This window comes from Myxocyprinus asiaticus, chromosome 7 (assembly GCF_019703515.2).
Source record: "Myxocyprinus asiaticus isolate MX2 ecotype Aquarium Trade chromosome 7, UBuf_Myxa_2, whole genome shotgun sequence".
Taxonomy (NCBI): domain Eukaryota; kingdom Metazoa; phylum Chordata; class Actinopteri; order Cypriniformes; family Catostomidae; genus Myxocyprinus; species Myxocyprinus asiaticus.
In genome coordinates, this window is record NC_059350.1 from 4,684,112 (window position 1) to 4,695,514 (window position 11,403).

Below are 11,403 nucleotides of genomic sequence, written 5' to 3' on the forward strand. Positions count from 1 at the left end.
ACTCTTCATCATGTTCCTCAAACCATTCTCAAATAATGTGTGCAGTGTGGCAGGGCGCATTATCCTGTTGAAAGAGGCCACTGCCATCAGGTAATACCAACGCCATGAAGGGGTGTACCTGGTCTGCAACAATGTTTAGGTAGGTGGCACGTGTCAAATTGGCATCCACATGAATGGCCGGACCCAGGGTTTCCCAGCTGAACGTTGCCCAGAGCATCACACTCCCTCCACTGGCTTGTCATCTTCCCACAGTGCATTCTGCTGCCATCACTTCCCCAGGTAAATAGCATGTGATGTAAAAGAAAACGGGACTCATCGGACCAAGCGACGCATCTGGCAGACAACATATCATGTTCTAAAATTCAAAACAATTATTTTCTATGAAGGTACATACTCACACAGCACGGCTCACCGTGTCCGGAGGCTGCTAAACATTCTGCAGTGCCATGGAGTTCAACTCGCATAGTTTTCCATTAAATTTGACCCAAATCATTATCAAAAGGCATAGATTATTTACTCAAGTCATTACTGGATTATATTGTGTATTAGCATCTTTCATAGAGCCTACACAATGTATTTTCAGGTACAAGTATGTCGTTTTGTGGTTTTACAGCTTGAATAAAAGACCTATTGAATGCTACATTCAGGTAAATTGCATAATAACGTTGCCATTTCTAATCAACAGTTTGCAAAGTTATACCAGTTTCATACACTAACCTGCAAACTCATCAACGTCAATTTGTTAATTCTTGAAGTACAAAAACCCTTGTAACTTTGGACTGCCATCAGCTTGTAATGTGGGTTGCCTTGTCCACACTGCGACCGGCTTCAGTAACTGTAATGTCGCCCCCTTGTGGTCTCCCGAAGCTATTATGCCAAACTACATTGAATGGAATGCAACTGGCAGTAAACTGTAAGCACACAAAGTAGGCTTCTAATTTAAATGTCGGCCGATGTTAATATATTGATGCCTCAAAAATGTAACGATAAAATAACATGCCGATCAATAATCTATATTTTATGAATCCCTGCTAACAATAGGTTTTGGTGAGAAACAACCCAGAATTGAAGACATTTTTGAGTGAAAACGTTTAGAAGAATGTCTGAATAAGCTGACCAGACTTATTTAAATGTATTCAGTTTTAAAAGTTGCCATAGAAATAAAGCCTTAATTTCTTACTAACTTAAAGGAATAGTTCACCCAAAATGAAGTATATAAGTATTGTTTTGTTTCTAAAAATAATCAATTGTTTGGGTTCAAAAGAACTTTATTTCATGTGGATTATTTTGATGCACCCTAAATATGCATTTTGGACCGTCAAAAAATGGAGGATATTCACTTGCATTGTTTAGAGGAGGAGGCCTGAAATGAAATCCTAAAAGTCTTAAATTCTGTTTTGATGAAGAAAGAAACTCAGATACATCTTGGATGGCCTGAGGGTGAGTAAATTATCAGCAAATTTTCATTTTTCTGTGAACTGTTCCTTTAAGGCTGATAATTAAAAATATGGCTATGCGAGACTATGCTGCAAATGATTTTCCATTACCAATTGAACTATGACGGAAAAGGGATTAAACTGAACCTATACAAGTGGACGCCAACAGAGACTCAAAGCAGACATGCTGTCCAGTGTTTCTGTTGCAAATTCACTGTTGATGTGAAGTGACCCAAAACCAGGGGTGAAGAAGCTTCTGTATGCTCTCTGTGGCCCCTGACCTTATATCAAAAGCCCTTTTTTGCCTGAAAGTCATGACATAGCTGATAACAGGAGACAGACAGGCGGTCTCATCGGAATCATTATAAACTGAGGAGGCAGGACAATGTGTGTTCAGGAGGTTTCTGGGGTCATGAGTGAGTAGTTCAGTTCCCTAAAGACACTGAATTCCCTGTACTGTGGTCACTCTGTGTGTGTTTCCTGAATTAAACAGCGGTACCTCTCGCTGGCCAGCTGTATCTTATCTGTCTGCCCATTAACCCCACATCCATCTCTCTGCACCCCACACCTCACACAAACTTCATCCACTAGAGCAGTGTTTCTCAACTGGTGGGTCACGGACATCAGGGAAAGAATGCAATGGTTCTCCTTCCATTTAAATTTTTTTCTGTTGCCGTCCAAGCAAAAATTCTGGGCAAATTGAATGATAATCTAATGTTCGGTGCTTCTAATCTGCAATGCAATATTTTCAATGTGCTTTTGAAGCCTGGTTTTCATTCGAATGTGGCACAAACCATCACAGAAGCACTCGTACCAATGATCTGCTTTACTCTATAATCTACTGTGTCTCTGAAGCACGCTCGCCAACCGGACTTTCCTCGATAACACGCCGCAGACCACAAAACTGATGCAACCTATTTGAATTCTTAGTGATAATTTTAAAAGTACAGATAAAAAGTACTGGTTTTAATGCAAATATGAGGGAACCCAAACTAATTGTGAGAGAACGCAAAACTATTGCAGAAAATAAATGATTGCCCTGTCCGTTAAGGGGCTCCATACAAGTGACATGTTTCAATGCGCAAACATCAAAGAGCAGCTAATCACTATATACAGGAAACAGGTAAAGAACAGATACCACTAAGTTTTGGCTTGAAGCACAATGAAGTGCTACATTAAATGCTCTATGGTTTAGAAACTCGACTACTTCAAACAAAACCTGATTAGCATTTCACCTCTCTTCTCCTAAGCAAATAAATGGGTGCTGTGAATTCTTAAATCTAATCTGTCAGTTGTATGGCTGTTGGATGGTAGGGCTGCACTCATGAATGTCTGTTTGTGTGTGAGCTGGTCAGTCAGGTCTCAGGTTTTAGTTTCCCCAAAAATGAAAATTCAGTCATTGTTTACTCACCCGTGTTGTACACCTATATGACTTTCTTTTTCTTAACCCTGCTAAAAAGACCAGATAAACCAGCTTGCAGTTCCCATGCTGGTCTACGCTGGTTATGCTGGTTAGTGCTGGCTTGGTGCTTGTCTAACTGGTGGACCAGCATACCCATGCTTTTCACCATAAAAACCTAGCTGGTGAAGCTGGTTGACCAGCATTGTCTTTCTGTTAAAGCTGGTTAAGCTAGTTTAAAATCCTGGTGAAAACACCAGCACACCAGCATCCCATCCTGGGGGACCAACACCGAAACACAACATAAGCTGGTGACCAGCAATGCTGGTCTTTTCAGCAGGGAACACAAAATGTGTTCACTGTGCTCAGTGATGTCATACAGTGGCAGTTTATGGTGACAACCTCTTCAATCTTCAAAAGAACACAAAAGTATAATTCAGAAGTCTAATAAACTATTTTCATGAGGCTGGGCATAGAAATGCATAAATTCATTGACTACAAACTCTTCAGACATGTTTAGTAAGTTCTGTTCTTCGGTTTGTGTGCAGCTGTGTTGTGTTCTGTTTTCGCTATCGATGTGGCGGACCTGTTTTTAGATAAACTAAACAAGTTTCTGCTTGAACGCCCCAATGTCTCGAGGGGGCTGCGTGAACTGTTGCTCTCGTGTCCTATCATGAACGTGCACAGGGGATCAACGGTCAGTGAACATTTTTACTAAATAATACATTAGATTTTAGTTTGTTTCTCACCAAACCTTATCGTATGCTTTCATAACAATCATGAGTCTCATGAAATCATTTATTAGACTTCTGAATTATACTTTTGCATTCTTTTGGAGCTTGAAGATGTGGTCACCATAAACTGCCACTGTATGACATCACTGAGCACAGCATGTTTTTCACAATTTCTTCCTTTGTGTTAAGAAAAAGAAAGAAAGTTATATAGGATTATAACAACACAGGGGTGAGTAAACAATGACTGGATTTTCAATTTGGGTAAACTAATCCTTTACGAACCCCAAAATTTAAATAAATTCACTGTGAACAAAAAAAAAAAACTGCCAGTATTTTTTTACAGTAAAATACTGTTTTATTGTATCTAGGCAAGGTAATCTTTGTCAACACAAATCAAATTACTATATATGGGAGATTCTCACAAAATATGTCAAGGAAGTGTCCTGGTTTACTCCAAAATTAAAATAAAAAAATAAATAATATTTTGCCTATAGAAAATTAAGAAATTTTATAGGGCCATTAAAAAAAATTAAAAAAATAAAAAAAACATTAATTTTATTTTTACATTATTATTATTTTTTTATTTTTTTATAACACATTTCCCATTTCTCATTACTACAACGCAAAGAAGACGGTCATTTTTATATTCTTATTACCACAATGTGAAATAATGATATTTTATTTAAATTGTGAAGTATTTATACATTATAGAAGTTCTCACTTGGTACAGCCATTCAATGAAAAAAATTACAATAATTACTGTAATGTTAAAAAAATTATTGTGTTATGATAATGAGAATCATCACTGAAAACAATGAAAGCAGTAAAACATCCAGACGCATCACGATAATAAGAATTGGAGTGTAAAATTTGCTTAGAGACATATTCCGGGTTCAATAAAAGTTAAGCTCAATCGACAGCATTTGTGGCATAATGTTGATTGCCACAAAAATGAATTTTGACTTGCCCCTCCTTTATATATATATATATATATATATATATATATATATATATATATATATATATATATATATATATATAAAAGAAGAAGCAAACATTTTGGTTACAGTGAGACACAATGGAAGTGAATGGGGCCAATGTTTGATGGTTTTAAAGGCAAAAAAAATTTAAGCTTGTAATTTTATAAAAGCACTTGTATTATCTTAACTCATGTATTATCTGTGCTGTAAAATTTGTCATTTTTACAATCATTTTAGGGTTTTAAGGTTTGTTGACATTACATTGTCATGGCAACAAAGTTGTAAAATTGGCTATAACTTTACACAGAAAAGGTTAGTGTGGCTTTATTACACTAAAATCATATTAACACATATTGTTTATGTCTTGTGGCTATACTTTTGAAACAGTGAGTATTTTAACGTATACAGATTGGCCCCATTGACTTCCATTGTAAGTGCCTCACTGGAACCCAGATTTTTGCTTTTTTAATTAATTGGTCTTGCTGTTTTCAGCTATCCATCATGCATGCTTACACAAACACAAACACACACACACATATTACCAACATGCCAAATAATGCATTCATCTATCTCAGTGGTTCTCATCCCTGTTCCTGGAGGCTCCCCAACACTGCACATTTTGGATATCTCTCTAATCAAACACACCTGATTCAACTCATCAGCTCGTTAGTGGAGACTCCAAGACCTGAACTGGGTGTGTCAGAAAAGGGAGATATGTGCAGTTTGGGGGGCTTCAACAGGGTTGAAAACTACTGAATCTGATCTGTCACACTACATCGCAATTCAAGTACCTCAATGCATATACATGAAGACAAACTGTTATGATGTGATAAATTCTGTGGCACACATTTATAATGTCCACCAGCCATTTAATATCCAGAACACACACTCATGCAAACATTCATTCACCAGTGCAGAGTACAAAAATCAATTAAATTGTGCTGTCAGGGTTTTAGTGGTCTTCAATACGGCTGGTCAGAAGAGATGTATTGCTCTGGCAATAAGTGATGGAGCTATTGGATCAATACTGAGCTGAAGGAACAGGTAATAATATATTGATGGTTTTTATGTGAGATCTGATGGTGTGCGTTGATGTTTGTGGTGTCAGTGTGTGTTTTTTGAGTAAATGAAGAACTAAAGGATACGAATAAGAGCGATAGTGTGTAAGTGTGTAATTGCAACATTAAATGTCCTCGCACTCATACCATCATGCATTTCCATCTTCCTGTTTTACTGTTATAAAATCAATGCATTGATTGATACAGACTTGTGATTCCTCTATTTCAAACTCAAAGATTGCTTTTTTCATAATAAAACAAAACAAAAACAAAAAAACTGAAAATTATTTTCTTAATTTTTCTGTATTTTGTCTTGTTCTCCAGTAACTTTTTGCCAACAGGTAAGAAAAATAAACTTAATTCAAAGGAAAAACATTTATAAAAATGTATTAAAAAAATAAATAATAAATTTACTTATCAAATTTTGTTTATCGAAAAACAGACTTGTGTCATTTTGCTTTGCAAGTAAATGTATTTAAATGTACTGTGGAAAAAAAACAAAAATACTGATTAATAGAATTATTATAATGACCCTTTTTTTATATATAAATACAATAAAATTATGGAGTAAATTTACAAAAAGTTACATTTATTTAGAATATATATATATATAATATTTTTCAAGACATTTCTATATGTTTTAAATATTGTATGAGTCCCTCTGAAGTACAAAGGATGTTCATTTCCAGAAATTTTAGAATAGACTTGTTTCCAGGTCTGTAGAATTTATGAAATCAGTTCAAATAGTCAATTCTATACTTCTTTTTTCAATTCTTAAGAATAAATATGAGGGAAAAGTGAAATCTTACCATAAAAAGTGAAATATAAAGTACACTCACTGAGCACTTAATTAGGTACACTTACATATTTATGTGATTATCTAATCAGCCAATCGTGTGGCAGCAGTGCAATGCATAAAATCATGCAGATACGGGTCAGGAGCTTCAGTTAACATCAACCATCAGAATGGGGAAAAAAATTTGATCTCAGTGATTTAGATCGTGGCATGATTGTTGGTGCTAGATGGGCTGGTTTGAGTATTTCTGTAATTGCTGATCTCCTGGGATTTTCACACACAACAGTCTCTAGAATTTACTCCGAATGGTGCCAAAAACATCCAGTGAGCGGCAGTTCTGCAGACAGAAACGCCTTGTTGAGGAGAGAGGTCAACGGAGAATGGCCAGACTGGTTCGAGCTGACAAAAAGTCTATGGTAACTCAGATAACCACTCTGTACAATTGATCATTTCATGACCCTGAGCTTCTGACTACCAACGCCTCGGAATCGAAAAGAGTCAGGTCTTTCTGGAATTAACTTCCAGCCCTTGCAGTACCTTCATTAACCCCCATGGGTCCACAAAACTGTCTGAAATCCCTTGATCTAACTTAAAGCCGAAGTGTGTAATTTCAGCGCATCAACGAATGTGCAAAATGCCTGCTTTCCATTGGTCAGCCAAACAGATAGATCTGCACCAAACTTACGCCACAGGTTTAGTCCAAGTTAGTGTGTTGTGCTGGTTTGGATGCTAAAACAAACAGGGCAATGTTTTGAAAGCACCACAGTGTTAAATTTTATTGGGAAATCAACCAACAAATGGCTTACTTACAGTGAAAAAAAATAACACATTTTGGCACAAAGACTATATATAAAAAATGTCCCGCAGGTCATAATAACCTAAAATTACCCGAATATTAGGATGGTCTTTAGTTCCAGTAACTGGGGGTCAACATAGAGGTGAACCTTTGGGAAGCTCATCCACAGTTAGTAAGGGAGGTCATATATGACATTGACTTATTTAACAGTAATGAGCATATCTGGCCATTTATGGCCCTTCATTTCTCTGAGAGAGGGGCAGTTGGTATAAATTCAGCTTTTGGCTCCTTGAACATTTTCAGATGAATGCAGTGCCCTTTTTTAGTAAATATGAAATTGGTACAAAACTTTTTTTTATTATTATTATTTCATGAAATGCCTCGATGAGACAGAATAATTGAAAACATGCTGCTGAAAGGGAAGACATTTCCTGAAATGTGTGGACTATAAAGTATTGCACAAGGTCACATGTACCAAAATACAGCATAATGTGATGTTTGCCAAATGCAAACTGTAATTCATTTTAAATGAAGTTCCCTGAAAGACCACATTGAAAATCTGGATTTTTTCCAATTAAAACTTGGGATTAAACAGAGTGCTTTAGGATTTAGACAGATATACTCCAGTGGTTTAATCCATGTCTTCTGAAGAAATCCAATCGGTTTTGGGTGAGAACAAACCAAAATATAACTCCTTTTTCACTGTACATCTTGCCAATGCAGTCTCTAGGCACAATCATGTTTTTAAGCTCGATTAAAATGTTGCTAATCATTTAATGCATTTGAAGGTGTGTTGTTAAAAATGTACTTTTTCAAGGTTTCAGACAAGTAAACCATCAGAACCTGGAAAAGCTTAATGTCAAGCCCTGGTTTCTTGAGGCTGCTGGATAACATTCAGTAATTGTTCCAAGCCCATACCAAACCCAAACCACTGCATGATTATTACATAATATTTTATTACTATTCATCATCGACTTATGGTGATTATACCCATATGTTACAGGATAGTGTGTATAAGAAACTTTGAAGTAATTTATATAGTTAAAAGCTGTTTACAATTGTCATGAAAGAAACTGAAATGAATTGATCAATGTATCAGTTCAAATTTCAGTTAATGTTAAATAGTCTGGCATTTTAACCCATGTACACATCATAGCGGGATAAAGACTCACAGATGAAGGTCTGGTAAAGATTCCTCTAACTGTGCACTTGGAGAAATGCTACTCCTAAACGCATAAGGAAAAACCGTTCTGTTGCCACTAACTGCAAAAGAGGATTTAAGGGGAGGATCTTTCTTTTGTTATATTTTATCCTCCTGAGAACTGAGCGTGACTGCTGTGTGCATTTGCCATTTCCCTTTTTGATTTGTAACTAGAAGCACTTAATAAACAAGCAAAAAAATAAAAAGCAAATTGTTTTCCTAAAAATGTATGGCAAAATATGTGGACAGCGGGACTAAGTTGAGAAATCTGTAAATAATACCAAGCTATAGAAATCAGATTTTTTTTTATCAGATTGTTTATGTGTTGGTTATTCATGTTTTTGAGATGTTACAGACATTACAGCTAATTGTCTACTAAAAACCTTGTGCTATTGTCCACTGTAGTGTACACTGTATTTAGCAGCGTGGTGTTATGCGAAAAATTGCTCAGATTTTAAAAATGGCATATCGGATGAAACTAGAGACTCTAATCTTTTGACTCAAACAGGTTTCAATGTAAAAATGTATTAGGTTTCTTACCAGATGTAGTTTTGTTGGCGTCTCTCCCAAAGACAAACTCCGCTGTGATCAGCGCCATGTTGTTTTGTCACATGATTCCGCATGTGTACGAGGGGTAGCATGAGGTTATGTAGTTTAGTTAATATTTATAGCATTATTTTAGTGTCACGTGTGTTACCCTAATGATGTTTTGTGTATGTGTCAGTGACTCTGTGCACATATATAATTAATAATTACTCCAGAAAGGGTCACACTTGATAAACATTGTCATCATGTGACCTTTTGTAGATACTAGGGTGATTAACATTACATTTTAAAATGAAAAGCAGGGGTCTGGGTAGCTCAGTGGTAAAAGACGCTGGCTACCACCCTTGGAGTTCGCGAGTTCGAATCCAGGGCGTGCTGAGTGACTCCAGCCAGGTCTCCTAAGCAACCAAATTGGCCCGGTTGAGGTCACATGGGGTAACCTCCGAATGGTCGCTCTAATGTGGTTCGTTCTTGGTGGGGCGTGTGGTGAGTTGAGCGTGGATGCTGCGGTGGATGGCGTGAAGCCTCCACACGTCTCCATGGCAACGTGCTCAACAAGCCAAGTGATAAGATGTGCAGACTGACAGTCTCAGACATGGAGGCAACTGAGATTTGTCCTCCGCCACCCAGATTGAGGCAAATCACTACGTGACAACGAGGACTTAAAGGCGCATTGGGAATTGGGCATTCCTAATTGGGCGAAATTTTTTTTATAATAAATACAGACTTTTATAGTCCCAGAAGGTTAGTATATCAAGTTTATATAATTTAATAATATAAATGGTAGTGAACCGTAAAAAATGCAGGCATCAAAATTACATCCCGTAAAGCCTGAAACATGGTCATCGTATTTTTTAACGTAAATTTCTGGCAACCACAGCTGCCAATATTTTACCATAGATTTACTGGAATTTTTTAGGTGTCCTCGTGTGATCCAGATTGGTGTAAACTTTTCCACTCGCCCAGTATTATGCATCTACTACTTGGCAGCTCAGGTAAATAATGTTCATACAAAATAACTGTGATGATGTAAAGAGATTACTTTTTATGAGGATAAGAGTGATTTTGGATTGGAATACTGGGAATTAAAGGGGTGGACTTAGAATGAAACACTAACCTACTGCTTACTGTATACTGCCTACTATTATTTAAATATTGTTTTAAATATTTAAATATTTTAAATATTGTGCAACAGGATGCATCATGCAAAAATAAATGCTTCAATGAGTGGACACTACATTGGTGTCACAAGACCTCATCATTTTGAATGGTAATAAAATACAGTCATTTTGCATTTTTAATCAGACTAAAAAAAAATAAATAAATTTAAGATTTATGAATTTTAATTTCATTAAAAAAATTCCATCAAATGTAATTGAGTAATCTTTAATACAATTAAATTAAAATAAAAAACTAAATATTTTAAGTTGTATTAATTTAGTTTTGTTCAAAATGACAATTCAGTTGAATGAAAAGTTGCTATGAAACTGAAATGCGTAAATCTTAAAAATAGGCTAAAATATTCTTTTGAGTGAAGTTTGTGGAAAAAATGTGTTAACTTTTGGCAGTCCAACCAAATAATAAGACAAGTAAAAGATATTAAAAAAACAAGGATGATAATACTCAGTTTGCATACTGCACACTATACATACTTTATACTGTAGAAATAATAAGAGTAGTATGGTAGTTTTCTATTCTGAGTCTGTAATACTGTATGAATCTAAGGGATGCCATGATATGTGTACCAAAGGCAACCTTGGGCTTCATAATGCTAACTAGACAGCTCAAAGATTGCTGTGATGGCGCCCCCTTTTGTTGAACTAAAGTGGCATATAAGTAAGCTGCAGATTTAGCTAATGTTAGATAAACAGAAAAAGATATAGAATTCAACAACTTAAGTCAAAGCCAGTGAGTCATGGGCAGCCATGGTGTTTATAGTTTTCACAAACAGAAAAATTATGCAAATACTGTTTGAACATATAATCTCCTTAAATTTTCTTCTGCAAGTATCAATGTATGTGTACTACCTGAAATTGTCAATTCTTCATATACTGAACTCCCAAAGTGTTTCTTTCATGAAAGATTTAATAAATAAAATAAATGTATAAAATGATAGTCTAGTAGTCAATGGAATCTAAGGAAAAAGGACTGGTTAATGGGCTAATTAAAATAAATTCAGGGCAGTAGTGTAGTATCAAAGTTTGACTTGGTTGTGAACCCGTGTGTGTGTGTGTGTGTGTGTGTGTGTGTGTGTGTGTGTGTGTGTGTGTGTGTGTGTGTGTGTGTGTGTGTGTGTGTGTGTGTGTGTGTGTGTGTGTGTGTGTGTGTGTGTGTGTGTGTGTGTGTGTGTGTGTGTGTGTGTGTGTGTATATATTAGGAGTGGTGATGGTGTTGTGGGCTGAAGCACATAACTGGTAATCAGAAGGTTGCTGGTTCGATCCCCACAACCACCACCAT